Source organism: Capricornis sumatraensis, chromosome 3, assembly GCF_032405125.1.
Source record: "Capricornis sumatraensis isolate serow.1 chromosome 3, serow.2, whole genome shotgun sequence".
In the NCBI taxonomy this organism is placed as follows: Eukaryota; Metazoa; Chordata; class Mammalia; order Artiodactyla; family Bovidae; genus Capricornis; species Capricornis sumatraensis.
The window spans coordinates 68,527,455-68,534,584 of record NC_091071.1 but is presented as its reverse complement, the minus strand read 5'-3'; the positions used below and the strand labels follow the sequence as shown (position 1 = coordinate 68,534,584).

Genomic DNA, 7,130 nt, shown 5'->3' with positions numbered 1-7,130 from the left:
TAGAAAATACCTGTGGATATTTGTATAAAAGTGTGAAATAAAAATTTTTTTATGAAAGTGTTTGTGGCTTAGAAACATAGCATTGTACATGTGAAATTATAAATAACCTGACTTGCCTTTCTTTTTATCGCATCAAGCTGAACTATAAAGGTTTTGGTGTTTTTATTTATGGGACACTAAGAATAATCTCAGATCAGCCAAAGATATTAATGCTCCACAAAATGCAATGTAAATGTGATTTTTTTCCTCTCTTGGCTTTACTGTTTGTTGAGAATATTTTCAAAAGAAATGATCTTAAAGGTGGTTTGTTCAAGATACCTGCAAATTGGGGGTTGTGTGTAAGCATTGATTCGTCTGCTTCAAAGGCTTATTATGCCTCTGAAGGATAGGGTGTCAGTTAGCAATGACACATGGCACAAAGGAAAAAGTTCTTATGGCTGAGTTGCTTTCTTCTTAGAACACACTTTCACTGTGACAGCAGTCCAGCTGTGACCTGCCTCATCATGCTGATCACCAAGCACTGACTAGGCAGAATTGACAGGTCAGAAAATATTTTCTTCATCAATGGATTTCATTTAAATTTAAGCAGCTTTTTGAAACTTCTCTAGCCAGATTGTCACACTGTCCATTAATAAATGGAAGGCATGTATATAGTGTGCAGACAGTGTAGCATGCCCTGGCCTGAATAAATTTTCCAGTATAAAATGTCCAGTCTGTTAGGGAATAGTTTTCCATTGTACTTGGTATTACACGTTATGTCTTAGCCTTGTTAGTTCTTTGAAGGTCAGACAGGTGATAACCATCTAAAGAAATGAGTGATAGGTACTTTTTAGACAGGCCAGTGGCTGGGACTCTTAACCACAGTCCCATGGGTATACCCAGTGTAAGTCACTGCAATGATGTGTAGTCAGTGGTTACGAGCATCAGAAACTGGTTTGGCTAGGGCTGTGGCATAAATGCCCTTGGCAGAGGTCATGGTAGTGCTTTATGGGACTCCTGGGACTCTGCTTCCTTCTATTCCTCACAAAAAACCAGAGATGCCTCAGTGTGATAGCAGTATTCATACAGGGGACCCTTGGACCTGTCTGTGAAGACTGACAGGTAATTGTTGGTTGCAGGTTACTTGCTACAACCTCACAGCATATCATGCAGAGTTATGGCTTATGTCATGCCCCTGTGGTTGAGAATATTCTAGAATGTGGGGCAGATGTTGGTGGGAAATGCCTTACATTGTCCGGACCAGGAAAATAAGGATAAGCTCAAGCCTTTTACCCTGGATGAAAACATCTTAGTAAGAAACTTAGCCCTAGTACAATGAGGACCTTGTGGGAAAACAGGCTGGGACTGATGGGCTGTTTTGTTTTAAAGGAGAAAAATGGTGAAATGTTGTAGGTGACTAGCTTCCACAGGGCTAAGAAAGCAGGAACGTGGAAGGGTTATTTGATGAGCTTGAAGCCGAAGTAAATGATTAAAGGCAGTTCCTCGAGCTCAAAGGATGAGTGGTCCGTCCTTTGGACTTCCGTGGTCCAACCTCTTACATTGAGCCTTAAAGAAAGAAAATGAACTTCAGGATGATTTCAAGAGTGGCTACTGCAATGAAGCCAGGGGGCATCTATTCCACCACTCGTTCTCATTGTGGTCAAGTGGCAAGTAACTTTTCTTTCTCTTAAAAATAGGTTTTGCCTTCTCTGGCCCAGCTCTCTGAGTCTGAGAGTGCTGTGAGCCAGTGGCTGAGGCCAGGTCTGCAGAGGTGTTACCAACAGACCCATTTAGGAGGGAAATGTTACAAAGGGATTCCTGGTTAAACCCTGGACAGGTAAGTGAACTGTAAAACAAGTCAGCGCGAGAAAAATGGATCTAACACAGTTCAAAGTGGACCACAAAGGGAAAAGCTAACTGGGTGATAGTTGATGACTACACTGGAGTGAAGGAAAAGTGTGACTTTCATAGTAGTCAGTAAAGCGTAAATGCCCTGACCGTGGAGCATCTCTTTGTCAGGCTGCTTGTGCTGGGGTCATGGAAGTGGGCAGAGACACATCCATGTTAGCAGGGGTCAGATAAAATTTATGCTATTGACACACTGTCCTTCTAGAACATCCCCAAGAAATCTCAAACTCTAGGAAGAGAGTATGCTGCTTTTCCTATCTCAAAGCCTAACAGGTAAGTATTCAGTTCAACAGTAACCAGCAGATTTGAGTGAGGGTTCTGTCAAGATCTTGTTCTATGGAGATGGTTAGATGTGGTTTCATTATTTCCTTCCCAATTGGGAATAAAACTTGTAGGGAGATTACCAGGCTCTAGGGACACACATACAAATGAGACACTGGCTCTGCGGTTTTACAGGAAGCTTATCCAGAACAACAGATGGTACTGACAAACAGGTAATCTACTTTACATATGTGTGCGCAGTCAGTCAGTCATGTCTGACTCTGCAACCCCATGGACTGTAGCCCACCAGGCTCCTCTGTCATGGGATTTTCCAGGCAACAATACTGGAGTGGGTTGCCATTTCCTTCTCCACTATATAACTAGCAGAATTAAAAAATCTTGTGTCAGGGTATCAATGGTTGACACATCAGGTCAGTACCTGGTCCTACGTGGGTAGAACTTGCCTCCAGAACCAACCCCATTCCTATAAAGTTGGGAGTAGTCTAGTCTCAATCTGGGATGCCTATTTGAATTCCTAAAATACATTAAAAAAACAAACAAACCCCAGTGCTGAGAATTCATGTCAGACTGACTCCATCAGAAACTTCAGTGTGGAATCCAGGCATCCATGCTATTTAAGGCTTCCCTGGTGACTGTTAATGTATAGCTAAGGTTGAGAGCTGCTTCTAAAGCACTGGACAGCTTCAATATTTATGGCAAGGGCTCTGCCCTCTGTGTGGAAATATCTTATTGCTGCGTGTGAGGTTTCCACTGCACCAGTAACAAGAGCTCGGAAGTTAGAGACATTTGCAATAAAATAGGCACTGAATAGGGTGTGTAAGAGTGAGGCTGCAGTCAGACTGCCAGGGTGTGAATCAGTTTCCCCTCTTAGAATATAACCCCCACGAGTGACTGACATGTCTGTGCCCCAGTTTCTCTATTTGTAAAGTAAGATTGATATTAGTACCGATCTCATGGGTTCTTAAAAGGAATAAATTAGAGGATCAGAAAATGTTCACTAAATGTTATTTTAATAATTACACTTGTTATATAGAACCATAAAATGTTAAAATAGGAAGGAAACATGGAAATCTAGTTCTACGTTCTCATGTCACAGATGGAGAAATATAGTTTAACTACTGCTGACCTGTCTCCTCATCTAGGTTTTCATACCCCTGGGTTTACCTGCTATAGCTACAGTCTGCAAGTGCAAGTAACCTTCACTAAAAAATACTGTGAGCCTAACTCTTACATTTAAACTGCTCATCAACACAGGTCATTTTGTACAAGACTGACTTATGTCAAACTGGTTCAAATCCTTAATACAATGACCATAATGTGGGCTTGGAGCATGCGCACCAAGTCCATATGTTGGTATCTTGAAATTGCTATGTACTGACTCATTGACTTTCCCCCCGCCCCAGAAATGGAAGAGTGTAAATAGGATTCTTTTTTGAACCATTCCTCAGTTCTTCACCCACAAGATAGATTCTTTGGTTTCCTGCAGTGGGAAGGCATGTTATAGTTCTCTTGCTTATATATTTTTATTGCTGTGCAGAAGAGGAAGTGCTCATAGGCCCATTCATGCTTGAGTTACATCATGTATATTAGACCAGATTTGCAAGAACAGTTGAAAAACCCCCTTTTCTTCTTCCACGTGTCACAGTGCATTGACTGAAAGACTCTAAAGTCCATAAAAGGGGAACGTTTCCCTAGAAAGACTGGGGGTCTGTTGGATTCCAAGGTGTCATCAAATTGCTGATGGAACTCAAGTTCTAGAGTGCTTACAGCCATACCCATTTTGTTGCTGCTGCTGCTAAGTTGCTTTAGCCGTGTCCGACTCTGTGTGACCCCATAGACGGCCTCCCACCAGCCTCCCCCATCCCTGGGATTCTCCAGGCAAGAACACTGGAGTGGGTTGCCATTTCCTTCTCCAATGCATGGAAGTGAAAGTGAAGTTGCTCAGTCGTGTCTGACTCTTAGCGACCTCATGGACTGCAGCCTACCAGGCTCCTCCGTCCATGGGATTCTCCAGGCAAGAACACTGGAGTGGGGTGCCATTGCCTTCTCCAGCCACTTTGTTAGGAAGTCTTAAATCAACAAAGTGGTTAAAAGCTATCCTCCTCACACTTAAACATGCCTGAGAATCACCTGCAGAAATTAAGCTGCAGGTGCTGCTTCAGAGAGCTTGGGAAAGAGCCTGAGAGTCAACTTTTCTAATGAGCTCCAGACGCTGCAGTCCACAGATTATACACTGGGTAGCAAGAGTCTGTGGAATCGATCTTCATTCAAGGTTCAAGTCACTTAGCTGGCACTTTTTGTTTACCTCTACTGGTTTAATTTCTGCATCTGTAAAACAGTATATGGAAGGATTATAACCTAGGCTTCTAGAAAGGAGACACCAGTCTACTCACCTTTAACAACTTCCAATCCCTAACATCCTCAAACTTGCGTATAAAGAACAATCAGGGCACATTTTAGTCTTTGTTATATGTGAGGATGACAGGATAGATAACATTCCTTTTAGGCTACTCTATGGGCCATGCCTTTAAGACACCTGCCCTGCTAGAAGCAAAATCCCATTTACAACTGAATGGGGAATAATCTGCCAGTTCTAGCAGCTGACCCACAGAAGCAACCATATGTTGGTCTGGTTACAGTGACTTCTCTAAATCAGTAACAAAAAGACTGCAGTAAGAGTCAGCCAAACTCTTAAGAGTTAAACTTCTGCAATCTGACAATTTCTTTCTTAAGCAGCAACAGTTCTTCAGTTTCCCTTTGCCTGTTGCCACTGCAAACAGCCCAGCTACTCCTGCTAGGAAACAAATGAATAATGCCTAAGCCCACTGAGATAGATATCTGTGGATTGGCTTGCCAACTTCTATTTCACCCTTTAATTAGAAGGGCTGCAAAGCTAAAAATTCTCTTCCAGATTCCCCATGCAGCTAGGGGTTTTGCACATGAACTGGATTCTGTGAATTATGTACCTTCATTTGAGATCTGCAAGGTGGACTCAGTATTTCTACTAGCAAGCATGGTTGTGGAGACCTAAGGTTCAGTGTTGAGGGTCTTCTAGCTTTCTGAGTATTAGAAAGGGTTAACTGGTGGTGGTCTCATTTCCTGTTTTTGACTATGGATTGTAGTTATAAGTATTTTTCATTACCTAAATTTCCAGAAACTCCTAGATGAGTGATTGTTCTAGATACTATCCCCAGAGGCCCTGTCTAGAGCCTACTTTAGTCTGTGTTGTATACATGTAATTTCCTGAATTAAATCCCTTCATGGCAGTAATACCTAGAGTGGTTTTTACTTTATGCCCTGAACCCCAACTGATAAGGCCATTCACCCAAAGGAAATGTTAAAAGATCTAGGAAATTAAAAGAGAGAATGCATGGGATGTAACTGTCTTCTAGCTAATGCTGGATTTAGAATATTTTTTATTGCCTTTTAACATCAACTTAATTCTCCAAGATATTAAATATATGTCATGGTAGCGTGAATCTTTTTTCTTTTTTAATTAACTTATTTTAATTGGAGGCTAATTACTTTACAATATTATAGTGGTTTTTGCCATACATTGACATGAATCAGCCATAGGTGTACATGTGTCCCCCATCCTGAACCCTGCTCCTATCTCCCTCCTCCTCATCCCATCCCTCAGGGTCATCCCAGTGCAACTGGTCCTGAACGCCCTGTTTCATGCATCGAACCAGGACTGGCAATCTCTTTCACATATGGTAATATACATGTTTCAATGCTATTCTCTCAAATCATCCTACCCTTGCCTTCTCCCACAGAGTCCAAAAGTCTGCTCTTTACATCTGTGTCTCTTTTGCTATCTCACATATAGGGTCATTGTTTCCATCTTTCTAAATTCAATATATATGTGTTAATATACTGTATTGGTGTTTTTCTTTCTGACTTACTTCATTGTGTATAATAGGCTCCAGTTTCATTCACCTCATTAGAACTGATTCAACTGTATTCTTTTTAATAGCTGAGTAACATTCCACTATGTATATGTACCACAGCTTTCTTATCTATTCGTCTGCTGATGGGCATCTAGGTTGCTTCCATAAAAATATGGAACGCTTCATTAATTTGCGTGTCATCCTTGCGCAGGGGCCATGCTAATCTTCTCTGTATCATTCCAATTTTAGTATATGTGCTGCCAAAGCAAGCATTTGTTTCTTTTTTCTAAATCTCCTCCAAAAGAGAGTGGAAATGGGTATATACATTATCTGAATTAATCAGGAAATGAAGGGAATAAAAACATAAAAATGTGAAGAATCATTATTCTGTGAGAAAATGTCGTATTTCATGGACTGTCTTTGTTCAATCGTAGTGATTAATAGGAAAACATGCTACCAGTCTATAGAGCATGGAAATGATGTGTTGTTTTTAACCTCCCAGCATCCCTTTTTTAGGTGAAAGAAACTGCTGTTTCCTTGGGGATCCTTTCTTCTAATTTATTCCCTGATGTTAGGTGTGTGTGTACCACCTCTCCACACCTATTCCCGTTTTCCTGGGCTGGAAACATAGCCCCTGCCTGGCCAATCACGGTCAATCCCCTAGTGTTTTTCTGAAGCAATGAGAGATGCTCATTACAGAGATTTTCTCATTGGAAACTTAAGTCTGCTGCTACTCTGTCTGTTTCTGAAATAGGAAAATGTAAGAAATGCCGCGGGAAGAAAGAGCCACCCCTATGGACCATTGATCAGGGCCTTTATTGGGCGGTCACTCTCGGGCAGAACTCCCGGGGGTGGGTGAGCAAGGACGCGAAGGGAGTCTGCGAGGTATGAGGGGTGGGGAAGGGTTTTATAGCCAGGGCCGGGCTCCCATATAAGGAAGAAAGCGCGGGCTCAGCGGTGATTGGTGTCCAAGGGCTCCGTGTCGGCACCTGATTGGACGGCTTGGTTGTCGGCCCGCCTCTGGGACTTGTCTGCGGCACTCTTCCGGGGCATGCCTCAACACACCCGGGC

General features: G+C 42.2%; 1 non-coding gene across 1 annotated transcript; it reads right to left on the bottom strand.

Annotated features, from left to right (window-relative positions):
• Positions 1 to 6,225: 6,225 nt before the first annotated feature.
• LOC138077360 (U6 spliceosomal RNA) lies at positions 6,226 to 6,328 on the bottom strand. The gene has a single exon (XR_011144797.1). It is a non-coding gene; the product is annotated as a U6 spliceosomal RNA (small nuclear RNA).
• Between the last annotated feature and the right edge of the window lie 802 nt (positions 6,329 to 7,130).